Source organism: Ursus arctos, unplaced genomic scaffold, assembly GCF_023065955.2.
Source record: "Ursus arctos isolate Adak ecotype North America unplaced genomic scaffold, UrsArc2.0 scaffold_3, whole genome shotgun sequence".
NCBI classification, from domain to species: domain Eukaryota; kingdom Metazoa; phylum Chordata; class Mammalia; order Carnivora; family Ursidae; genus Ursus; species Ursus arctos.
The window spans coordinates 24,906,371-24,934,173 of NW_026622985.1; the positions used below are offsets into that span (position 1 = coordinate 24,906,371).

General features: G+C 36.9%; 1 protein-coding gene across 8 annotated transcripts in view; it reads right to left on the bottom strand.

Annotated features, from left to right (window-relative positions):
- CACNA2D1 (calcium voltage-gated channel auxiliary subunit alpha2delta 1) overlaps positions 1–27,803 on the bottom strand; it is a 484,525-nt gene that overhangs the window by 453,860 nt on the left and 2,862 nt on the right. The gene's annotated exons all lie outside the window — the stretch shown is intronic.

Genomic DNA, 27,803 nt, shown 5'->3' on the forward strand with positions numbered 1-27,803 from the left:
GCTTCTTCGATATTCATTTGCCTATTTTACTTTGAAGATTTCTTTCACACGTATTATTCTGGAAAAATGTTTATTCCATTAATACTTTATGTATTCTTTTGGGGACTCACAGCTAAGAAGAACAAGAGTCATTAATTTATCCAGAGAAATAGCAGTTTAAATGTCCTCCATTTAAAAAATCACTGGTTTAGAGAAAAACTATAGACTTCCCAATAATATTAATAACACTACATAATATTAATATATAATTATATTTAAGTTATATATTAATATTATAGCAACTATATATAATTATATATTATTAATATAGAATATGTTAAGATATTAGTAATATGTAATGACCCAAACAAGGTCATCCTTATTCTAAATGCTTTTTTTTTTTTTTTTTTAAGAGAGAGAGCAAGGGGAAGAGCAGAGGGAGAGGGGAGAGGGAGAGGGAGAGAGAGAATCAAGCAGGCTCCACGGGGCTCAATCTCATGACCTGAGCTGAAATCAAGAGTAGGATGCTTCATCAGTGGAGACACCCAGGTGCCCTTTAAATACTATTTTAAATGCTTGGTGCGCGAGCTGTTCTGCCTAAGAAGGCAATATAATGTTGCGGCTGAGAGCCAGTGTGGAATCAGACAGATCAGAGGTGTATCCCTGTCCCACTATAACTATGCGGTCTGGAAAAGGACATTCGATGGCTCAAGACCTCAGTTTCTTCTTCATTCATCAAAGAATATAATGTCCACCCCTATTTTATAAGGTTGAGGTCAGGATTAAATAAGGTAATATAAGTAAAACACTGGCATACTGCCTGGCACCTAGCACTTAATAAATGCTACCAATTATGGTTATTAATAAATTATTTCTCACTAAGAAGCTGATTGATCGACACATCAAGAGGCAAAAAACAAGAGGCAAAACAATTTAAAATGCTGATCTTAAATAGGCATATAATATTTATATCCAAGAATCCAAAATCTTAGAGTCTTTTTTTTTTTTTTTTCATATAGGTATATGGACACCTTGCCTTTACCAATTTTTCTGGCATATAATTCAGAGGAGCTAATAGGGGTAGAAATTATCTTGGGGAAATTTTTTTTTCCTAAATTGTAAACCTCACTGGAGGAACTTCTGCATTTTCGTACATTTCTCACAACGGGCATGTCTAATTTAGAGATGTCTAAATTTGACAAAAATTTGAAAAATTGCATAGAAATTGAGAGCTGCTCAAGATGTTAAACTCCTCACCTCAGGCCAAAACATTCTCTCATTCATTCTCCCTCTCTCTCTCTCTCTCTCTCTCACACACACACACACAATCTGTATTTGAAAATCTCCCCAAAATCCTAGGTCATGGTTAATTACCTCTTTACCTAAATCTCAAACAAGGTAATTGAGTTAGCACCCACCTACGTGTCACTGAACAGAGGAGAAGTAATTTTAAAAAGTAAACTTTGATCAAAACACTGGCCTCATTTCACAGGCACTGCCTCTGGGCCCTGATCAGCCTCCCCAGAGAGGGCACACGACTTCAATTACATGTCCATATTTGCGTTTGAAGTTATCTGTGCAGGTAACTGTTTCAACAATTTCCTCTGATTTGGTTCTCAAAACAGAGAGAGAAAGCAATTGTTAATCTCCTGATAAGTGCTATTTTTATTTTTGAAATACACACTGAATTGCTCCTTGCCTTACTCTTTAGACCAGAAGTCATCAATTTCTGGTATAAATGTGGAAAATTATGCAGAACCTGTGCTAAAAAGAATACCTGAAATTCAAAAGGTCTATTTTGAGTAAACATTACACATCTCCCCTGAGATTTTCAAAACACTCTTAAATTCAGAATTAACTGAAACATTTTGCAAGTTGTTTCAAAGATGTAAAATGAGACAAAAAGCTCCAAAATGCTTATAAACCACTTAAATAAGTATTAACAGTTTGCTAAAAGGAGGTATTTCATTCACTAAATTATTTTAACCATAATCACTTTATCTTAAAAATTAAAGAGATATTATTTGAATTCGTCTGCATATCTATCTGTATCTATTACACAAACTAAACAGATATCCTTTAGTGTTTCTTGGATAACTTTTCTGAGCAATTCTTAATTGGGCATTTCTTAACCACTTTTTATCTTTTATAACTTGACTGGAGAACCACTTCCGTACCTGGGCAAAAGGAGTTTTGTATTAACTTACTTAATTTTTCCTCCGTAACATCTAACATTTACCCGAAGAAAAATGGGTCATCAGCAAGTTTATTTCTATTCATGCCCTGATTTCTCAGCCAGAGAGGTGATGTGTCTGCATTTTCAGGCCTGGGCAGAGAACTGGCTCTTCAGAGGTCTTCTCATCTCTGCCTGGCCACACAGGTCTCATACTTATGACCAACAGCTTTCTAAAGGGACTCCAGGACAATGGCTGACATTGGTTTGGTTCTAAAGCCTCAATTATTTCTTAGGAAAAGAAATGGAGCTTGTTCTATTATTTATACTTAATGGGAAAACTTTGAGTATTTTTTAATTACAATCAAAATACTTGTAAACCTAAAATAATTTAGAAGAAAATGTTAATAAAAATAAAGCTTTAAGACAGCAGATGAAAGGGGTGCCTGGGGGGCTCAGTCCATTAAGTGTCTGCCTTCGGCTCAGGTCATGATCTCAGGGTCTTGGGACTGAGCCCCGCATTGGGCTCCTTGTTCAGCGGGGAGCCTGCTTCTCCCTCTCTCTCTGCCGCTTCCCCTGCTTCTGCTCTCAATTTCTCTCTCTCTCTCAAAAAATAAATCTAAAAAAAAAAAAAAAAAAAAAAAGGAAAGCAGATGAAAATACTTAGTAAATATTAAATATTGTTATAACTATCCTGTAAATTATCTAAGGTATGGTCTTGTTCTATTGGCTTTGTTTCTTCAGGGACTAATATACTGCCTGGCAATGTTTATTAAATTATTTCATTAGTTGTATTAATGAGTAAATACATTATGTATACATAGTATATACATGTATACTATATAGATATATATACATGGAATGATAATACACATCAAATTATTTTATTAACAAGGATATATTATCATGAATAACATTTATAACTTACTTTCCCCTAATCCATTTGCCAGAATTTTAACCAGTAAAATACTAGAACGATAAACCAAGTTATAATTATAACATGGTTACAATTTTAAAATCACAGCATATAAATAGTGCTGTCTAAACTGCATTTCTAACATAAGGTGAGCTCAGAAAAAGCTAGATAGCGAAAATAGAGCCCAACCACCAATCTCAGTAGTGAATTTAATGTTCTACAAATCCAATAAACTGACTTAGTGAGGAAAATGAATAGCCTAACATCACTTATCAATACTGCGCCTCACAGTTCTCAAAGTATTCCCATACACATAACTCATCTGAATGTCACAACAACACAGTGAGCTCACTACGAAAGAGCATGTGAAAGCACTTTACTGTCCAGGAAATGGTGAACGAGACATTACACACTGTACTCAGTGGCACAAAAGCCAAAATCAGAGAAGATCCTACACCCTGGTGAAAGCAAGAAAAATACATAGTGAGACGACCTACTACCCAGAACTCCAGACAATGAAATACTGAGTACTAATTTGTGGGAAGCAAGAGTAGCCATTAGTGTTACAAGCACATATCAAGCATTCTAGCCAGGGAGGCCAGGGTGAAAACAGTGTCATGTCCTGAGAGAGAATACACACGGTACTGATTCCGCCTACAAGTGATTGTTATCCATTCTAGGGAGGTGTATGTGTCTGGAATGTTTACTGTAAAAATTTTCTCTTCAGGAAGGTGAACACAGTACTAGCACTAATACCTCAATGTGAGCCTGACCTCTGATTCTAGAAGAGTGTATGCCTCTGTGAAACTCTGTATTTAATGCACTGGTTATAGCTACCCATTTATATTTATAATCACATCATTAGCATTCTTAAAATGTACATGTTAACCAATTCATACTATTTTAACTTAAAATGTCCCAAAGTAGAAGGTACTATTATCATATTACCTTATTTTAGAAGAAGGGGGAAAAAAAGCGCAAAATTGTCCTCCTTTTTTTCATTAAACAGATCTTTAAAGCCTAAGGGTTTTCTTTATTTCTTGAAAAGTCTATCTGGCAAGAATCATCCTATTTACCCATCACACATTTTTCCAAACCTAGAGCAGATCCATTGGTGTTATGCCAGAGAGGAGCACAGGACAAAACATCAGACAAAAGTCTGTCTTTGTAAGAGAATACTAGAAAAACTCCCTAGACATGAAGTGTCAGAGCTGCGTGAAATTACCTGGAATGTTTGCCTTTAAGACCTAAGAGACAAGCTACGTTGCACCTACCTTCATTCTAGTCAGGTAGGATATGCATGAGTCTTACCCACCACTCCAGGTTCTGGAGACCTATGCTTCATAAGACTTCAAATTTTTTCTTTTAGCTTAAATGCACTGCACCTTATCTTTGGAAATATTGGGCTTATAAATCTATATTTTCTTATAAGAGAAAAAATATCCAGAAGAAAAGTTAGATGGGCAGGTGAGTATAGGCAGGGAATGGAACACATACCCAGTAAAAGATCATTTGTCCGGAAGTATAAATATAGAAAGCATTTATAACTCAATGTTCTAAAGGAATTATTTTTAATGATGCCCTATTTAAAATGAAACTACAGCAGCAATTGTGATATATGATGATAAATATGAGGCACCAGGCCTTAAATAATTGAATGCAATGTCACGAACATCCATCCCTACAGAGCTGCTCAGACAAGGTGATGGTGTCTGCATTAGTGTATGGCAGCTGCCATAATAAAGTACCATGACACTGGGTGGTTTAGAATAACGGAAATATATTGTCTCACAGTTTGGGGGCTAGAAGTCCCAAATCAAGATGTCAGCAGGGCCATACTCTCCTTGAAGGTAGTAGGGAAGGATATGTTCCATGCCTCTCTCCTAGCTTCTGGTAGTTCCTTGGCCTGTGGTCGCAAAACTCCAATCTCCATGTGGCGCTGTCCCTGTGTGTGTGCTGGGGTCTGTTTATATGGATACAGACTATCCAGCATGACCTAATCCTAACCAATTACATCTTCAAAGATGCTATATCCAAATAAGGTCACATTCTGAGATTATGGGGGGCTCGAAATTCAACACATATATTCTAGGCAAACGTAAGTCAACCAAAGACAGTGTCCCATGCAGGAATTTAAAAGCAGTCTCACAGCTAATGAATAAATTAGGATTGTTCCTTATGTTAATGGTTTGCATAACTTAGTAACTCATAGCTGTTTAAAAACTTTAAACTGCTACTGTAGAATATATAGTAAATATCCCATTTCTTAATGCATTGAAAGGAAAGAGTATATCTAGGATATGAATAAGCTATACCAAGTGTTTCTCTTTTTTTCCAAATTTTTATTTAAATTCTAGTTAGTTAACATATAGTGTAATATTGGTTTAAGGAGTAAATTTAGTCATTCATCACTTACATATAACACCCAGTGCTCATCACAAGTGCCCTCCTTAATGCCCATCACCCATTTAACCCATTTCCCCCCACCTCCCTCCACCAACCTTCAGTTTGTTCTCTATTTTAAGAGTCTCTTATGGTTTGTTTCTCTGCTCTCTCCTCTTCCCCCCCCATATGTTCATCTGCTTTGTTTCCTATTTTCCACATATGAGTGAAATCATATGGTATTTGTCTTTCTCTGACTGACTTATTTTGCTTAGCATAATACACTCGAGCTCCAGCCACATCATTGCAAATGGCAAGATCTCACTCTCTTTGATGGCTGACTAATATTCCACTGTATGTATACACACACCATATCTTCTTTATCCATTCAGCAGTCAATGGTCAGTTGGGCTGCTTCCATAGCTTAGCTATTGTTGATAATGCACACCAAGAATTTCTTGATCACTGTGCTTTTTTTTAGAATAGATCTACAATTCAGACATATGTTTAGAAGTTTATATATACTCAAATATTTCTACTATATATCACATTATACAATAATAATAAATAATATAAATTCCCTAATGATGTCACCATAAATTGGATTACACACAAAGACCTACTGGTGAAATAACCTGAGCACAGGTATTCACATAGTTTGTTATCTGAACCTGGACACTTTTGAGAGTAAAAGGACATTATTAATTAATAATAATTAGTAATAATAATTAATAATTAGGCTGGACAACAGGCAGAAATCAAAATGGTCCAAATTAAACCCAACGTGAAAGTAAACAAAAGGAAGAGCTGAGCTGAAATAAAATGAGGTAGGTATAGAATAGATTTCACCATGTTTGTCTGTAGTACAGCAAAGGAAAGGCAGTGATTATTTTGTTCATGTATGAATAATGAGCACCCCAAAGAAAGGGAGAAAAATATGTGGACATGCACTAGATTTTCCATGTAGTAACAGTGCAGTATATTTTTATTTTTTTTAAAGATTTTATTTATTTATTTGAGAGAGAGAACAAGAGAGAGAGGGAGAAGGACAAGTGGACTCTGCACAGAGCGCGGAGCCCAACGTGGGGCTCAATCTCATAACCCTGAGATCATAACCTGAGCTGAAACCAAGAGTCAGACACTCAACTGAATGAGCCATCCAGGCGCCCCTGTATATGTTTACTTTTGTTAATAAAATAATATGTACAAGAGAGGTATCATAGAGAGGACAATATAAAAAGGAGACACTGATCACATAAAAGCGCATCTTTTTGGCCTCTCCTAAGTCAATCAGTAGAATGCATCTGAAATACTTCAAGAGCCCCACTTAAGCCAATCAACTGAAGAGGTCAAATATTGTATTATTTCTTTGCAGCCAGAAGAAAAAGAAGCAGAGAAATTACTTTTTGATCAAATAAAGGAAAAGATTATCGTGAACCATTCTGTTTCCGCTCTCCCTCCTGTAAATAGCATTCGCTCCTAAGCAAGGTAGACAACGCTCGCTGGGATTACTGTTTCGATGCTACGCCACTTTGTGTTGTCATTCTTGTAAGTGCACTGTCCTAAAAGACAACAAGCCAGCATGTAGCTGTTCTCCATTTACAAAAAAGTCGATGAGCAGAAACACCTGGTATTCTTTTCATACTCACCAAGATATTTTTGGTATGTGATCAGTTCAGGCCAGCCGTATAAAATTTCAAAGCCACATATAAGACAGAACACTACACAATACACCTACAAATGCACCTTAGTAGTACAGTGAGTTTGTCCCAATAATGTTCTTATTGTTTTGGGGTCTCTGTTAATTGTTTCCCTCTGAAAAAGTGGAGCACTTTTAGCCAACAAAAACTTCATTAGTTTTCCATGCATCTTTCCCAGGTGAAACAAACACCCCTAGCAAGAGTGTGTGTGTCCATGTTAATTACAGTTTGCCCACAGGCCATCCTGGCAAGTGTCCAGCATTTCTCTATCTACAAAGCATTTCATGCAGTGCGCACAAGGACAGGATGGATTGTCTCATTTCCGCTCCAGACCCAGCAGGAAGGAGCAGACACCAGGACGCTTCTGTTAAAGACATGTTTCACTGCAAAATTTTCCTTCAGGAAATTCACAGATCTCCAGGAACAGGGGAATTGTACCCCCGTACATTTGACTCTATTTTAAATAATTACACTTCCTGTTTCACAAAGCACTAAATTTAACACCTTAATTTAGGAAATATTTTGAACTAGCCAATTTACCTATTTTTAATAGCATACTTATTATGAGGGATTAATGAACAAAACTCACTGATGTGACAAAAACGTTACCGAAATGCAAACTGAGCCAGAAACAGACAGCATTGGCAACAGGAACACATATCATGGGCCAATTCATTGTGCAGATTTCACTTAGATCCGTGGTTCTCAACCGGGGGTGATTTTGCACCTCAGGAGACATTTCACAATGTCTGAAGACATTTTTTATTGTCATGACTTGGGGATGGGTTGCTACAGGCTTCTAAGAGATAGAAACCAAGGATGCTACTAGATATCCTACAGTGCACAGGACAAGCCTTCCTTACAAAGAATGGTCTGTCGGACAAAGACAAATACCATATGATTTCACTCATATGTGGAATTTAAGTAACAAAACAGATGAACATTAGGGAAGGGAAGGAAAAGTAAAATAAGATAAAAACAGGGCAGCAAGAAATAAAAGACTCTTAACTATAGGAAACAGACAGAGGGTAGCTGGAGGGGAGGTCTGTAGAGGGATGGGGTAATTGGTGATGGAGATTAAGGAGGGCACTTGATGTAATGAGAACTGGGTGTCATATGCAACTGATTTCTATCCCTGAAACTAATGATACACTATGTTAACTAAACTGAATTTAAATTAAAAAAATTTTTTTAAATTAAAACAAAGAATGGTCTGGTCCAAAATGTCAGTAATGCTGAGTTAAAAAAAACCCATCCTTAAACTGGGTGGAAAAATTAGCAGCTTGGTATAAATTCCACATGGTAACACTATCTCTCCTAGGTGCATTTTAATAAATCTTAACAGTTATTTTCAGTCAAATTTCTCTGATTTGATCTAACTTGTCAAAATAATAAATTGTTACCAAACACTATATGTTATAAAATATAACCAATTATTATAAAATTAAACTACAATAGTTTAGCCTTTATCACGCTGTATCTGAATTTAGGAGATTGGTAAGATTGGTAAGAAATATACATGAGTCAAAACTGAATTGCATGTAATATTAATTAAAGATTCCAAAAACCTCTTTCCAGTTTTCGTCCCATTATCAACTTGTGATTTTGTTTTCTTTACAAGATAAAACATTGCTTTTAACCTACCACATCTTGGAGGCCAGAAACAGAACCACTCTCATTGTCAGATAAAGGCATGAGAAAAGTATTCAGAAATGCACCTAACTGGAATCCCAGTTCTGCCTCTTAAAAAACGCTAGCCTATCTTCTTTGAAAAACACTACAAGGAATAATTGCTTTAAGTGTTTTGAGGTCCTTGTTTCCTTATTCTAAACAACAACAATTTTGCAGAGTACTTGCCTTTGATAAATTTGTATTACATTTTATGTGGAGTCAATTTTCAACCTTCAAGGCAGAATGACACAAAATAGAAAAATCAGAGCACAAAGAGAAATCAAACCACACTTTCCTCTCATGTTGGTTGTATCATGTAGTTCTTTAAGTATATAACTCAATTATTCTCTACAATTCTTTAAGTGCACGACCCTGAAAACATCTTTGTCCCTCTTATCCTAATGGTCTGCCCTTCTTAATCTCCTACACTGGTATTCTAGTACCTGTAATTTTATAAAATAGCACTCTTGTTTAACTGTTATAAAATACCACACATATCCACATATCTTGACTGCCACACTTAGCCTATTACCACTCCCAGTGCCACTGATAGCTATCAAAAATGATGACTTTTTTATAATAATGTCCAATATTTAAAGGGTAGAATCTGAAGTTAGACAGAAAACCCTAAGATTGCATAGTTGCAGTTACAAGGCAGAAGAGAACTACAGAACAGAAAAATCCCCTCTTTAAAAATATGGTCTGCACTGATACGGTCTACACATTAGAGATTTATCTGTGTGAACTCTCTTTCAAACGGTATCTCTAGAAAGATTCTGTTTATTCAGTGGTTTGGGAAAGAAGAGTTCCTTTAAGGTTTGTTCGTTTGTTGTTGTTTTAAGAGAGTGGGAGGTCTCAAATCATGGATGGAACATAAAAGCAGGAATCTGATCAACCAAGGAAGAGCTTGTGGGCACTTGATCCATTAGGAAAAGAGTAAATATTGTGGCAGAAGTATAAAGAAAGGTATAAGGACACAAAACCACATTTAACACAGCTGGTGACTGCCTCCTACACTACTACACATAATGGCCATGTCACTTCCACGGTGCTCACCCGGAGGTAGGTTTAGCTCAGAATTAATCGGATCAGGTATGCATAAATGTGCCTTAATTCATAACGTAATTAAAGATGGCGGGGAAAGAGAAAGAATAACCCAAAGACTTTCATTTCAAAATCATCAAAGGTCAATGGAATAATCTCATCGATAATTTGGAGATAACACCTTGGCCTCATAAAAATTACATGATGCAACAAAGGTTCTGATGCCTCATCCATATATAACTTTAAACATATTTTCCCTTCCTGTTGCTCTATATAGTTCCAAGAAAAAGGCCTCACCAAACCCTAACCAAACCTGTTTACAAAGGTAATACTTTATTTTTATTATCTTTTGAGAGAGAAAGCATGAGCAGGGGTAGGGCAGAGGGAGAGAGAGGCCCCCGCTGAAGGTGGAGCCCGATACAGGGCTCAATCCCAGGACCCCGGGATCATGACCTGAGCGAGCCCAAGGCAGACTCGTAACTGACTGAGCCACCCAGGTGCCCCAATAACACTTTATTTTTAGATGTAAAGTTTATAAGACAATGACATCTGGTTCTAAATTCTTGCCCACATTTCCGGCCAACTTGCAAATGCATTAAATTAAATTAAGACACTCATGTTTGAGGGTCATCTTGCCAAGATGTTTTAAATGATGTGCACATAAGATTAATTATTAATAGTTAATAATTTATTGTAATAATTAACTATAACAGTTACCTAGGTGTTGGACAATTTCCTAAAATTTCAGGAGATTTCTCAAAATCATGGTCTTTGTAATGTTCTAAATCACCATTCTTTCTTGAAGGGGATATTCAAACTACATAGAAATAGCCATAACTCTTAGTATGTAAGACCCAAGAAATTATGTTATAAGGCAACTTATCAATAAGGTATTTTTTTGTGAGCTTATCCTGAAAATCACTTAGAAGGGCCAGCTGCTCTGGGAGGGTTAGCCAGAGTTTGTCTAGCACTGTCAATATTGACACTGTTCTTGGCTTGACATCCTACATACTAGCTGAGAGATGCAACATCTTTATAACAAGAGTTGTTAAATTTGATTAGTTTTAAGTGACCCACTAAAGAATTGAGTAAGGACCCTTCGAGAGACTCTTAAAATATATAATTCTGGTTTTTCAGGAAACTAGTTTATCTCAATAATGAGGAAAAACGCTGAAAGTCCTTGAGACTTTCAGGAATGAGTGTATAGTGATAGAACTCAGAAGAGACTGCACAGAATGGCATAAAATAGAGTGCAGATCATCTTGTTTTACCAGTGTATGGCTAGAACTTCATACGTTTTGGTTTTGTTAGGTAAAAGCCTGCAATTGAGAACATTTTTAGCAAAAGCTTGTCAGAAAAATCTCTAGCTCAACCAGGAGAAAAAAACAAAACCTTTGTCAAAAATTGAAAATTTCTTTTCATACATTATCATTTCAATGTGCACAAATGCCTAAGGAGAAATCGAGGTCTAAAAAAATGAAAAGATTCTGCAATTCTCACTACTTACTAAGTGAACATTTGAGCCATTCTTTGAAAACTTAAATGCCTTAAAGAGAATCACATTGTTTGATATGCATGTGTTTCAATAGAGTGAGAATGTTTGTACTTTTATACCTGGGCAGACACTCTGAGATGTGAGGGATCTATGGAGATTTTTATATACCCTCAGCCTCATAGGACAAGTACACTTTATACAGATCAAAAAAAAAAAAAAAAATCAACCTGCCTCAGGTATGTATTAAAATGTTTGCATCTTGATTCTAGGACCGAAGATATTTGTGTAGTAACAATTTTAGACCCATCTGTTTCTTGAATATATCCAAGAATCCATCAAAAGGGATTAGCTACCTTCCTATTAGCTCTGACTTACAGAAGTAATCAGATAAAGAATATGCAGTCTTCCCCTTTATTGCAATACCAAAATATTTGTTCTGCCAAAGCAAGTGTTTCGGCTCATTCGGAATAGTAAATGTTCTAAAGAGAATACACTAAAAGTCAAATTTGCTTGTAAGTAACATAAAATTCTAAGGAACTATATAGCATGTAGCAATCTCAAATAGGCACCTCCTTTTAAACCAAAATATTATGCTTATTTTGAGGAAAAAGTCCATAGCTATTCAGTAGCCAAAATAAAAAAGTAGGTTATGTCACTTTAAGAAATGATTTAAATGTGAAAATCTATTTTTTAAATGCCATTTTTAAGCTGAAAACAGCCATTTAGTTATCTTAAACACCCAAACCAATTAAACCAGTGTTACTCAGATTGTGCTCTGCAGATATGGCTCAAGGAAAAGCACAGAAACGGAGAGTGTTTAGACACGTTTGTAATAATTTAAAAAAGTAATGTTATGATTATATAATCTAATTATTTAAAAACGAAGTTATTTTTTTAAATTCTATTTTCCCATTCATTGATTTTCCTTGTATTCTACAAAAATAAACATCTGCAATGGATAGGAAATTTACCCCAAAAATGAATAAACTCTATTCCTTTAGCGCAGTTAGTGCAAAAAGCACTGCATTAGACAATTACTTTGGCTGGAATCCCCTGGTGTTACCAAATTCATTAGTGCTAGACGTAATAACAAGAGAAATACTGAACAAATCAGGCAATCAGCAGTACTTCCAAAATGAAATGAGCAAGGGAGTATTTGTATGCAGGATAGTGGGGCCCCCTTTTTATGGTAAACTTACTGGGTACCCAGTACTTAGGTATTGTGGAGAAGCATTTCATGATTATCTTCCTCTTTGAAAAGCAGAAGTCACAGCTATTCAACTAAATCTATTCAATGAATAGGAGAAATTACATATGGATGTTTTCAGTTACAAACATTTCTGCATTGATACTTTATAAATGGGGCATTAGAAACATTACCATTCTATACAGAGACGTATAACAAAAATGCTGATTAGGGTTTTAGAAGATCACCTAGTTTATACAGGCAGGGAAATGCACATAATTTCACGAGACCTAAGATTTCATAAAGTATAAACCTTAACTTGGAAGTGACTTAATCCTTTGCATTTCAAAAGAACTGTCCTACAATTCTCCACACATTTATTGACAATAATTGTGTAAATTGGCTTAAAACCATAGCATAGAGAATTCTTTTCTTTGCAGAGGGTGAAAAGTTCAGCTAATGCTAGGAATGAGTTGTTAATGAGCTATTGTCATTCACTTTCCTTACAGGACGGATCAGAACCAATGTGGCAAAGCACTGTTTGCCTGGAGGCAAGAAGATGATAGGTCATCTATTTCAGAGCATTTCTGAAGTTTGTGAACATCTAAAGGGGGAAAGGAATGCGCATCCTATTTTCTAGTTTTTGGTGTTTTTATGATTGTCTTATAGTAAAACCTGTGGAAGGAAGGATTCTAAGTTGGTCCCCATGTATCCTCTACTCTCTACAGTGGGGTGTCATACATGTGATTATGAAGGGACATCACTGCCACAGTGAGGCTGTTACCGGGGCAAAAGTGAAGGGATTCTGTAGATGTAAGACTCAAACTGCTTGATTCTGAGTTAATCAAAAGAGATTATCTTGGGCGTTCTATCTATTTTTTATTAAGATTTTTTGTTTGAGAGAGAGAGGAAGAGCAGGGAGGAGGGGCAGAGGGAGAGAGAGACATGCAGACTCCCCGCTGAGCAGGGACCCTGATGCAGGGCTCCATCCCAGGACCTGGAGATCTGACCTGAGCCAAAGGCAGACACTCAACCAGTGGAGCCATCCCGGCGCCCCTTGGGTGTTCTAGTCCATTAATTGAAAGTTCTTAGGAGGGACGGGGCCCCCTTCTGAATGGAGAGATTTTCCTCCTGGCCTTGAAGAAGTGAACCACTCTGTGTAAGAGGAGAAGAACTGAGTGGCCTCTAGATGCTGAGAACAAATGGAAGGAGGGAAGAGGTATTCCTACAACCACAAAGAAGTGTGAACAACCACATAAGCTTAAAAGAGGAAAAGAGAGTAACCCAAAAGGGAGAGCAGGCCAGTCACCACCCACTGCAACCTTGAGAGGCCCCAGGCAGAGGATCCAGCTAAGCCACAGCCAGACTCCTCACCAAGAAAACGGTGAGAAAACACACGCTGCTTGAAACCACTAAGTTTGTGGTAATATATTACACGGTATTAAAAATACCAAACCAAAATAAATAAATGAATCTAGAACTAGTATAAATTCTAAACAAGAGATTCATGTTATCTATCCATCTTCATGTAAAATGCCTTTATGAAGATTCTGTCTGGTTTGCTTTCATTTAAATCAGTGGTCAGTATTCAATCTCTTTTTTTTTTTTTTAAGATTTTATTTATTTATTTGACAGAGATAGAGACAGCCAGCGAAGAGAGGGAACACAAGCAGGGGGAGTGGGAGAGGAAGAAGCAGGCTCATAGCAGAGGAGCCTGATGTGGGGCTCGATCCCATAACGCCGGGATCACGCCCTGAGCCGAAGGCAGACGCTCAACCGCTGTGCCACCCAGGCGCCCCAGTATTCAATCTCTTCTATATAATTTGATTCCAATCTTCTTGGCATACGTGTTGAGAATTTAACAGGTTCCTGACTTCTCTCATTTAGTCACACAATTACAACTAGGAGGAAATCTAGTCAACTAGGCACAAGGATAAGCCACTCAGTATGTGATTCTACACACACACCTCTGAACTTTAAAACGCGTGATGAGCTCTAATATAAATTCTTTTTGAAAAATTAGAATTGATATTTTTAACAGTATAATTGATTTACTTTTTTTTTTAAGATTTTATTTATTTATTTGACACAGAGAGACAGCCAGTGAGAGAGGGAACACAAGCAGGGGGAGTGGGAGAGGAAGAAGCAGGCTCCTAAAGGAGGAGCCTGATGTGGGGCTCGATCCCAGAACACCGGGATCATACCCTGAGCCGAAGGCAGACACTTAATGACTGTGCCACTCAGGCGCCCCTATACTGTTTTTTAAAAACACTTCATAATAGGGGCACCTGGGTGGCTCAGTCGGTTGGGCGGCCGACCCTTGGTTTCCGCTGGGGTCATGGTCTCAGGGTCATGGGGTCAAGCCCCATGTCAGGCTCCGCACTTGGTATGGGGTCTGCTTGGGATTCTCTCTCTCCCTCTGCCCCTCCCGTACTCCATGCAAGTGCGTTCTCTCTCCCTTTCTAAAATAAATGAATGAATCAAAAAAAAAAAAAAAAAGTTCATAATATTAATTTATCCCTCAAGGTAAAATACCATATATTTATCTCCAGTCTTAAAAGGAGGACAGGGGCACCATTCTATGTTATACATAGTATCACAATTATTGCTGACACGGTTTTAGAGTTACCAGCTTCAGACAGTTTGCAACAATTACTAGAAATATATTATCAAGAGAGAACATCTATAGGACGTCTTTTACAAAACAAAATCATGAGGTGGCAACGGGCCACTAACATTATTTTTCTGTACACAAGAATGCTACATCACAGGGCACCTGGGTAGCGCAGTCGTTAAGCATCTACCTTCGGCTCAGGGTGTGATCCCAGTGCTCTGGGATCGAGCCCCGCATCAGGCTCCTCCTCTGGGAGCCTGCTTCTTCCTCTCCCACTACCCCTGCTTGTGTTCCCTCTCTCACTGGCTGTCTCTCTATCAAATAAATAAATAAAATCTTAAAAAAAAAAAAAAGAATGCTACATCACTCACTTCATTACATATTTCTTAATATGCCCTTCAATCAGATATAGAAAGAAGCCTGGTACTATACTATGCTTTCGTGCAATTTAGGGGTAACAGAGAGTATTAAAAAGCACAGAAAACATCAAACCTCACCATTTTTGCTTTCAGAAAGATCAGAAGAGAGAAAACTTAAATACAGGGGTGGGAGGTGGGATCTTTTCCAAAGCATACCCACAGGCACCAGAGTACTGGAGTACCAAGAAAGATCTAGTTTATGTTCAACAGACACACTAGAATATCACGTCGTTAGGAAATAGTCCGGTGCTAAAACCAGAAATTCTTCCTCAGGTCCCACATCATTAGTGGTGGACACCAACAGGAACCCAAGTCACCTGACTCCACGAAATTCTCCTGCTTCTCATCAAATTATATTGATGCAGTACTTTCTTTGTGCCACTGCTTTACATGAATTAACATTCTTCATCCTCCAAACTTTAGGAGGTTTACCAACCATTCAAGTTAGCCAGTCAATAATCGGAGAGCTGAGCTTTGAATCCACACTTTTACCTAACCAGGAAAGTTCCATGAAAGAATGAAAACGTAATGTTCCACAGCATCCAATCTTTAAGAATTAGTCTCTCTATGCTTCGAGAATACTAGTTATGAACCGTTTCTGAGAGAACTGAAAGAGAATCTTTCAAACCATTATCTATGTTCTGTGGTTCAGATGAAGAAGCCTGGTTAGAAAGGCTGCAACCACCCTGTAGATGAGCACATTTTAGAACCGTAAGTACTAGGTAGTCAGGTATAAGAATGAAGCTTTAATGATACTTAGCATGAATCCAACATCCAAATCCATTTAAAATAAGAGACCTACATGTTTTGGGAGGAATCTGTTCTAATTTGGTAAACTGAGAGGATGTGGTCTCAACAGCAGCTGATGCAGCTTGTCATCTCTCCCAGTGAGGTATGACCCAACATCAGACAACCACCATGACACAAAGCATGGGGAACCTTACCCCCAACCTGAGGACACTGGACAAGATCTGGTGTGTTTTATTTTTGACTTACTCCTCCCGTTCCCATGCCCATTCCAGGGAAGACTTCCTCCCAATGCTCTGATTTGTTTAACATGAACAGAGTAAGAGATTATTTAGAAAAATCAAGTAATCCCTAATAATGCCCATAGACAGTCCTAGGAGTGGATTAAAACTGGAAGGAAAACCTCCAGTTCTACTGGTTTCCCAGTAAATAGGATGAAAGAAACTAACAGTTTTCACCCTTTGCACAATAAATTCAGTGGAATATACACACACCAGGACTTGACGGCCTCTCATTTAAGCCTCAGAATTTTCCCTAAGAGGTATGGAGTATGATTCCTGTCTTACAGAGCATGAAACTGAAACTCAGGGAAGTTAACTTCCCATGATCACACAGACTATTATCAGAGCCAGGGTTTAACCTTCACATCACCTGACTCAAAACTCTGATTCTTTCGACCACATCAGAATGCCTACCTTGAGTCCTTGGGACTGCCAGAAGACAAACCAGTCTGGTTCTGGCTTTGCTTAAATGTCTATGAACACGCTTCCTAGCAACTTTTGGAGGCAAGTGGGGCAATATGGAATCACTGTGGGGTTTGGAAGATGTGAAAGAGTGGGATCCACAGGACTCAAAGCCAACAAAAAATTAAAATTATAATCAGCAAGCACATATCCTATTCCAACCATTTTGATGTTTCAATTAGTCCTAATGAAATTTGCAATCCTTCATATGTATGACAGCATTTCTGGGTATTAGAAACCATTTTCAGGTTTTATAATGTCTTCTAAATATATATTCTACATATACGTAACACATCTGAATCTATATGCATACTTTACTAATGTTTTGTTATTTTTATTCCATATAAATTATGTTTATATTATATACAATATTTACATGTATTAACATTACAGATTAATGTTTACATGTCTAATATGTGTAACACTTATTATCCTAATATATTGTTATATTACATATATAGTAAATATAAACATCAAATATGTTTATAAACACCATATTTATATGCACTATATAAATATGATTCCCTGCCATTAGTTAAGGTAGGGATGCAGGGAAAACAGAAAACAGGAAAAAAAAAAAAAAACAGATTCTGAGCAGCCTGTTGATCTCAGGTTTTAGATCCCTGTGCATATTATAAAAACAGAATCCCAGGGGCCAATTGACTTCACATGTAGAAAAACCCAGAAAGGGAGGGACCAAATCCAAGGCTTGCAACCCTCAAACCACCCCTCTGTCACAGTCATTTACACACAGGGACTCAGCTGGCTTGTAGACACCACACAGACAGGTTGTGTCACATCTGATAATTTAAGGAGATGAATGACCTCATCTAATTATCATACATGGTTTGCTCTGTGATGAGTTACCATTCCCCTATGTTTATTTATTACCATAGAGTATTAATATAAATTTTAAACAATTACTCACCAGCAGACCTTAACACCATGTATCAATCCCCTGGGAACTGAGCTACCCATGCACAATAAAATTCTACCTCATGAAAATTAATTCTGATTTCTACATTTATATCGACAGGAAAATCAGGTGTTTGGAGAGACAACCAAGCATTCTGCATGTCTAATTTAGAGCAATCTGCCCACCCTCCATTGTGCCCATCCTCCTGAGGCTTCACATGGCCCGTTTGTCTCTCCTAACATTTCTGCAGATGCAAATTTAAGTCAATTCTAATATAATGTCAAGGCAATGAAGGGTTTGGTATTTTTAACGTGACAAACATCATAAGAATTTTGCACACTCCTTTCTGTGGCAAATGTCAAGCTGACTGCCATAAAAAGGCCGGTCCTTGGCACTTGAAAACAAGCAGCTTCAATGGTATCACCAAGTTGTACTCATGAGTCATGTTATTAATGCACAGTTTTATCTAAAACATCGCTTTCCTCCAGGAATCGATTAGATATGTGCAGTAGTAATTTCATTTAGGTGTTCTATTTCTACCAACAAAAGATGAGAGTCTGTGGCAGGCTGACCTCCATTTATACAATAAAGTTAAGGGGTGGGGTTAAATGAGTGTCACTCATCACCAGCTGGATGAGTCAAATGAAAATGGCCTTTTTCAGTAGGCTCTTGGCAGGTTTCTAACGACTTCTGTGTTGGTTGATAAAAATGCAACTGGCCTCGATTTTACTCCTCTGTGCTCACCCAGTTTGTAGGGTTGTCTGAAATCATTTCTATAAACATCATGGACACATTGCTTTATTAACTTCCCAATAGTCTGTCTTGAAGCTGAAAACTCACATCTGTGTTTGAAAATGAGAGGTTATCAGCAAAGACATGGCTTTTAAAAATAGATTCAACCTCCTGTGGCACAGTTCTCAGACAACAGGTGTTGGCTGAAATGTCAAGATAAAACACATCAAATCCTTTGTGGTTCTGCTGTCTTCGTGGTCCCTTTTAGGATCTGGGTTGTGTCCCTAACCCAGAGACAGAACACTTCACTCACTCTAGTCCTTTCATTTCCGCTTTAGGATTAAAGGCTACACAAGTTTTAGGAAGAGACATTTCTCAGGCCTGCTAAGCGTTCCTTTGCTCATTCATTTCAGGCTTTTCTAATGGCCTAAGTGATCTATTAGCACAACAATCTAGCTCGCTAAACCTCAGTCATCAATTCATGATCTCTAGAAGGCAGACAAATCACAAGTGGTACAAATAATAAAGCCTGCCTGTTAAACAGTCCTTCAAAGTTCCCCATGCACCCTCTCCTTTGATCCTCATAATACAACACTGTGATTCAGGGTGAAGTTAATATTATCCTTGTTCTGCAGATGGAGAAACTGAAACTGAGAGTTGGTTTTGCTCTGCTTTACAAGACTCCTCTTTCCACTCGACCTCACTGCTGGAATATGCAGCCATCCACCACTGGACCCGGTGAGAGCGCGGCTGCTAAGACACCAGCTCCGGCCACAACAGGGCAGTGAAGGACAGCCGGTAAGCGTCGGATTCTGAATCAAGCTGCTTGGGGTCAAATTTTTAGCTCCTAGGAAAATTCCAAAAAGTTCTTCATACTCTCAAGTTAACTTCCCTCATCTACAAAACAGGAAAGATAATAATACTTCTCTTAGGGTACTGGCCTAAAGGATGGATGACTTAAAAAACAGTGTTAATTCTCAGTGCTTGGCACACACCGGGAGCTCAAAGTGATCAGAAAGCAATATTATAATCATTGGAAGATAGTTGTTAGTAACTATTAGTGTCCAGACATTCTGCAGGAAGAGACATCAAAATAAACTTAAGTACAATGTGAATACCTACAGGAGAGAAAAAAAGAGCAGAATCACAAAAGGGAAATAAATAGCCCACTCTTCCCATCTAACTCTTCTCATCTCTTGTTACAAACCACAAGAGTGGTTTTTCCACACTGAGCTGGGACCAATGAGATCAAGATTGATTCTTAAATCCACTGGCATTTGCGATCCAAGCCACTCATTCAGTCATCTTGGAAACTCAGGGAACTGCTGTGATGGCAGCTGCCAGTAATTTCCAGATCTTCAGGAGACCTGAGATGCCTTTGTAAGGGGCAAGAAGGGACAGGTTTTGAAGGAATATTCTATCTGTCGGGGGGTTTGTTATCTTATCAAATTTATTATTTTGTTTTCTTGACACGATCTGTTGCAATTCAAATTTCTGCCCTGTGCTAAAGACTGGATATGGGGTGGGGTGGAAGCACCTACAAGGTGGGGCAGGAAACTACCCCAATCTGCCAAATAACAAATAAAGTACGCTAGACTGGCAAAAGAAATAACTATTTGCTCTTTTTTTTTTTTTTTCCTTTTCACTGATATGTCTGCAACATCTTCCTACCATAAATATATGCACATATTAAAACCTGCAAAACTACACAGACCTTCAAGGTAATCTCTCCAAAAAATAAAAAAGGTAAAAGAAAAAGACAAAAGGGAGCCAAATGTTGCTGTGCCCAAAGGGAATATAGTGGTGAACTGAAGTTTTACTATTAAGTAAAGAAAGACTATACTTGGTCAATCTCAAAATTTGAACATTGCTAATGTGTATGTATTACATTTCTGAATCATGTCATTCCTTCTTAAGAATGGAATCTGTAATTTGGAGCATTCCTCCAAAAACCTCTCCAGCAAATTAAAAGTGTGTCTATCCTATATTTCACCCATCTACTTTAATTCTCAAGGCTGTTTCATACTTCAGAAGTTACTTTGTAAGACATTGTTTTTCCTCTTGATCCCTTCCTCACCTGCCTCTCTCAGAACATTCTCCCATCAATCAAGGCCTCTCTCATCTCTTTCATCTCTGCCATTTGGCCTTCTCCCTCTGATAAGCCCCAATCTCCCCGTCTGGTAACACTTACTTGTCTCTACAACCTTCCCCACCCTCCTGGAGCCTTTTGCTAAGAAATGCCTCTTGCTCTAGTCATGGTAATAGCAAGGGGCCTGCTGCAGTGTAGGACCTCCAGTGAAATAGTACCAACGTGTTCAGGAGTGACCTAAGCTCAGGCAACCAGAGTCTTTTTTCCAAACCCCATCTCCTGATCACAACTGAATGGGCTATAGGTGGCCATCTGGCCCATATTCAGAATGTCAACATACCTTGTTTAGGAGGCTATGTTTCGGACTAGGATTCTAGTCTCAAACTGGTTCAAAGCTTCAGTGGAGAAAATGTAAGCCCTCCCAGCAATTCAACAAACACTGGGAAGCAGAGAAAGCCAATATACAGGGACAGAGAAGAATAAAGACTTAGACAAAGAAAACCAAAGACTGGAATGAGAGATGATCCTGAGAGCAGTCCCACCCCTTTTTGCAGTTGTTGGCACATCTTTGACCTTAACTCCCATGACTGACCATCCAGCCACTACTAGTGAAAAATACTTCCCCTTTTGGTTTAAGATAGTCCTATGGGTTTCCACCACATAGAATTCCAAACTGCCTGAGATAACTCTTAATTCTGTAAACAAAAGAATGCCAAATCCCTTAAACCCCCTTTTCTGAACTCTGTATCTCTCCTCACTTATTGCCAAATTCCTTGAAAGAACCACCTGAGCTTGCTGGTATATTCCCACCTGCTACCAACTCTTCAAGGCACTGAAACTACGCTTCTTTCTGCAACACTCTACCAGAACTGTTCTCTTATTTTATCCAAATCCCCTTCAGGTACCTATTTCTAATGGCCCAGTAGTCATCCACAGAGACCCTGCAAACTCCAGATGTCCGACAGTGAAACTATTACTTTCACCCCCACCGTTCCTCCTGTTCTCCAAAGTTTAATGTAGCATGGTTTACCTGACGGAGCTCCTAGAATCATCTCTGACTCTTATCTCTTCCTACATCCCCAAATCCCATAACCAACAGCACCTGAAATTTCACTTTCGCCTTACATTTCCCATCTGCTCTGCTCTCACCTCGCCACCATTCTTTTTTGGACCTTAGGCATCTCTCACTCTGGGAACGCTGCAATGGTTTACTAACTGCTCTCACTGTCTCCGCTTCAGTTATTGGCTCTCTGGAATCTATCATCTAAGTACTGTGATTCGACACATATTACTTTTCCTTTTCAATTTTAAAAAACCCTAGGATGAAGGCCAACATTGTCTGAATATGCAGAGCTGTTCCCTGTCTCGCTGGCTGTCTCTATCTCTGTCGAATAAAAAAAAAAAAAAAAATCTTAAAAAAAAAAAGGGGGGGTGCCTGGGTGGCACAGCGGTTGGGCGTCTGCCTTCGGCTCAGGGCGTGATCCCGGTGTTATGGGATCGAGCCCCACATCAGGCTCCTCCGCTATGAGCCTGCTTCTTCCTCTCCCACTCCCCCTGCTTGTGTAACCTCTCTCGCTGGCTGTCTCTCTCTCTGTCAAATAAATAAATAAATAAATAAATAAATAAATAAATAAATAAATAAATATCTTGAATATGCAGAGCTGGGCTACCACAAACGTCCGCATTGTTGCGAACACTGCCCATCCCCCACTTCAGGTCTTATAAAAATACAGCCCTGGTGCAAACATTTTATAACCTAGACTAAACCAATGGCCTGGTCCCAGCAACATCTCTTCCCACCCAGAAGCACAATGCCTAATACAAAATAGACAGTATTTCTTCAACATGCTATGTGCTGTTCCTCAGTCATGCGCCGACCGATCCAGCTGCTTCATAGTGGCCTTGGAGATGTAAATGACTCCCTTGGGGACTCTCTTCCTCACTTTGGACACTCCAAATGTAAGTTCAGTGCACTACATAATTTACAATGAATAACAAGACCTGCATTAATAGTTAAATTACATTTGATGTTAAAAATATTTGAAGGAGACATTAAAAAAAAAAGACAGCGTAAATTAAAACATAACATGTACTGCATACTCAGAGGTCCAAAGTCTTAAATGTACTACCTAGAAGACTACCTACCTGCAAGTTATTTCATTCTTTGTCATCTAACTGAAGAAATTACTTAGAGAATTTCTTTCTTGTGTGATGATCAGCACTTATGCTTGTAATAAAGTGTTATACTAATATTTCTTACCTAATTAGCCATTATCCCAAGGTTTTCTTTAAAAAAAATGTTTAATTGCTTCTATCTTTTGAGATCTTGACAACTGTATTGTCTTTGGTTTCTAAGGTGAATGTCCATATTATAAATATTCAAGTTTCTATAAATGAATATGATGCCAGGAAACATAATGTCCAGAAGAGCCACATTCACTTGGGAAGTGGGGGGGGGAGGGGAGGAGAAAATTAAAAAATAACCAGTTGCCCCTGTAGCATCCTTTAATGTAAATTCGCACCAAGTAAATCGGAAGGCTCCCTTGTCTGCCCCACGTACCATGCATTATTTCTCATGGCATTTTCACCACAACAACTCTTGATCGCTTTTCTAAATCAGATTTCCTCAGTGTGCCTAAGCCCAGTTATTTTACTGAGCCATTCTTCCTTTAACCCTCAAAATAAGACATCATTAATGTCTAACCATCCCTTTCTATAGCCTGACAGTAGGCACCTTAGACAGAGAACAATTTTATTACCTCTTTCTCCTCCTTCCCCTAATTATCCCCCACAGTAGGCGGAAAAATGTCAAAAGAAACAATTGTCTAGACTGTTTGACAATTTTGGTAGAAGTGTTGATCATGTATTACAGATTTATCTGAGCATCAAAATCCCTCAACAATTTCCCTATAGAGAGAAGTGTCCAAGGGTAAGAGAGAGGCCCCTGAAACAGTCAGAGATGATTCAAGGGAGAAGGTCCTGAGGTCTGGTCACAGGTCACTTGGGAGAAAACAAAGCAAAAACTCCCCATTTGATTTGATGTAATATGCAAATAATAATGAATCACGATTAACAATAAATGTGTAAGTGTATGAAAGAGAGACAGAAGTAGCAATTGTCTGAATAAAAGAATACAGGAGTTATTTTTTCAGTTTGCCCAGAGACAACTATAATAAATTTTTAATGACTCAGGAAAAAAAATTTTCAAATTGACAGTAAGATTATCCCCAAATCTGAAGCCTTTAAAATGGGCAACACCATTATTATCCACTGCCATCATTTGTACTTTAAATTGTTCTTCCATTTATGATACAGAATTTAAAATGTATCCTATTTTTTTTAATCCAGCAGAAGCATATGGTTAAAAAAAAAAAATCAGCAGAAGCAAATGTTAAAATAACATTTAGCCAGAAATATCCCGCATTCATATTCAAAGAGAACTTTAAATATTGCTTCATATGTAACAACCTGATCCTGCATTATTGAAATTAACTGTAAAAGTGTGCCAGTTCGTTGAGGCCACAATGTCAATCTTTTCCTTGTTTATTATCTCGCTAAAATCTGTATAAATGGCGATTTTAACGGAGCAATAATACTGAATTATACAAATTATATAAACCTATAAGGAAAACCTAACAGTTTATATTTTACAAATAAAATATTTAAAACTGTTTACATTTATCCTTTATTCCTAAATAAAATATGTTCAATATTAAAAATTTCTAAATATCCCACATCTAAATGTCCAAAATAAAAACTGCTTAGTAGCAAAGGCCTTTTAATAAGTGCCCAACATGTCAAATGCAGTAGTTTCTTTCAATAGACCTGTTTTGCTAAAAAGATGGCAAAATCATACTTGTTACTCATCAATTATGTTAATAACATCTGTATAGGACCTGAGCATTTCAATGCTTTTGTATACAATTATCTCATTTGATTCTCCTTACAAATTATTCTGAAATGCTACTGTTATAAAAACATTTTGAAAGAGATTCAGCCACTAAAAACAGTTGTGGATTGGCAGGAATCTTCAAGCATACAGGATTGTTAATAAATTTACCTCACGTGAGGTTTTTCTACCCTAGCAAACCACTCGAAGAAGGTTAAAGAGAAATATGTGTGTGAGCATGCACCAAAAGATAGACAGACAGATAGATAACAGGCACCTATATAGATAAATATAATCTAATAAATAAAATACTATAATATAAACAAATTATCTAATTATGCAATGCTGATATTTTAGACCCTGAAGGAAAAGGTAAATACAATAATTTTCACAAAGTACTACTATTCTTACTTCAATTAACACTGAAGTCAATCGCCTTTTTCTTTCACATCTGTAAACAATAGGATACAACCAGTTTCATGATTTGGGGCATACACACACAGACAATAAATCATGCGTAAGCTACACGGTTGACCATCTTGATACAGTTCAAAGTTTACTGGAAAGCAATCCTATGAAAGGCTTAGGGACGTTTGCAGTACTAGACATAAACAGTCCATGAAAAGAAAAAGTGGCTGACACCGTAGGGACACAGTGTCTGATGCACACACTATAAGCCTTAAGTAAATGAGGACTGGATGGGATAGAACAGAGCTCATTCCCCATGGCGAGCAGCTTACACTCTTTTCTGAAATATTACAACAATACTATTACAAATGATGGAATGCTGACACTTCAGTAATAACAAAATGTGACTTTTTTAGAAATACTGAAACAAATTCTGGGTTTTTTTTGAAACTCCTATCTAAGTATGTTTATGTTGGAACTGATCATGTCCGTACATGTAAGAGACTGAAGGAAATCAACAAATCAGATGATTTCCCTAAAATATACTTTATTTTATTTTAATCAGTTAAGTCTCCAGTTTATGGTTATAAACAGTTCAAAGACATTTATTTAGAAAACCAGATGTGAATTGAGAAGAACAGATTATTTTCTTGGAAATCCATATCCATATTTAAAAAAAAAAGGGAAAAGAACAGAAACTTCTGTGTGTTTTATATAATGATACTCCAGAAAACATATCAATTAAATAATACTTTGTTATGGGTACGATTTTTAAGTCATTTTAAAAATTCCTAAATGCACTGTTCTTATATAAACTTATGAATCTACACAGTAAATGTGAATACACAATTTGCATGCATTATTTATATTTTTGCAAAACCTTACAACGTATAAACCTGAGAATGAAAATGTATTTGACTATTTTTTTTTAATCAGTGTTGCAGAAATAATAGAAAAGTGTCCTCGCAGCCAGGTTTCTTTGAAGAAAAAGAGTGGTAAAGTTTCTATTTTCAAAATGAACAATTTACTATAGATTTTAATTTTATATGCACTTATTAAATTAAAATTGAACTAGTGAAAGCCATACAAAACAATAAAGGTACATTCTATTCCTTTTTATAAGCCATAATAAGCTTAGATTCTTGTACCTTACAAAATATTTTTTAGATCATATCCATTACACTCTGCCTAATGCTCATTCAAATGCCAATCCAAACAGCTACACACATACCCATGTATAAATATTAAGATATTTAACATCATGTTACTACTTACCTGAAAAATATATCTACTGTTGCATATTTTAAACATACACCTGTGGAATAATAAATGTTGTCTTATGGTTAAGCTTCTGAGAACAAATTAAAGATCTGAGAAAGGGATTTATTAGCAGTCATTGTTTTTAGGTTTTAATTTACAATCAATATTTTACCTCTTATTTTATCTTAAGGCACATTTCCTTATACATGTAGTATGTGAACAGAAATTGTTAAGCCCAAATGAAAATAATTATGTCACTTCTAACACATGAAAAAGACATCCATCCCAATGTTATGACATAAACTTATTTTCTATAGCCTTTAAGTATAAATTTCTCTAATAACAGAAAAAAATTATATCTTAAGTATTTAAACCCCAAACTACTACTCTTTCATGAGATATATCTATCTCCTGTAGATACCTATAATTCTTATTAATATATGTATCCTATTACACTGTTTGTATTAAAATCCCCATATACCAATGGGCTCTCAGCCAATTATTCTTGACTGATTGGTATTTTGAGATAAAAATTTAACACTAACAGTAGTTATAACTACAGTGATTTTTTTTTAAAATCTGGATTTGTAAATAGATTCTAAAATAAAAAAGCAACAGATTTAAATTAACATTACAATACTGGCTAACAAACATTATTCTGAATTTTAAAACAGAAGTGTTTTCATTTATGTGCTAAGAAATTATTTCTAGAACAAGCAAGAACTCCCTATTTGAAAACTCTATCTTAAACTACCAATATAACATGTGCATACTATAACATGAAAATGATGTGATTTCCATTTACATATACACCAATATGCATTAGATGGTTGATACCATATGGCATATTTATGATTCACACTTTATTGAGACAATCATTTCCAAAAGTAAAGCCTAACCTAGCAAAAGAATTGCATCAAAATTCCTTTCTTGGTGGGGGGAGGGGAACCTTGTTATTTTAGTGTTAGGTCTTAGAACACTTTAACTATACTTAAATCCAGAAAAATATGCTATGAGAATATATGCTAAACCAGGAAAAATTTAAAATGAAATTTAAAATGATGCATTGTTTTATTAAAATAAAACTTAAACCTTTAATATTATTGTTAACAATACTTAAAAAAAATTAAATTTTTGTACTAGTAATTGTAATTCAGGTCCCACTAGTGAGTGCACAATTAATTTCATACTGTGTTAATGGCATGTTCTTCCTCTAAAACTACTGATACTACTTTTCCCGGGAAAAATAAAATTGTAAGAAAAAAAACAAAAGAATTAATGATTTCCTGAGAAATTTATATATAGGAGCGTAATAGTTTGCTTTTAATGATACTATAAGCTTTGTACTGAGTTTTTATAAGCTTGAAATGTTTCCCAAAGATTTGAGATATATCATGATAAACACTACATATGAATTTTCTTGCAAGAAAAGCAAATAGC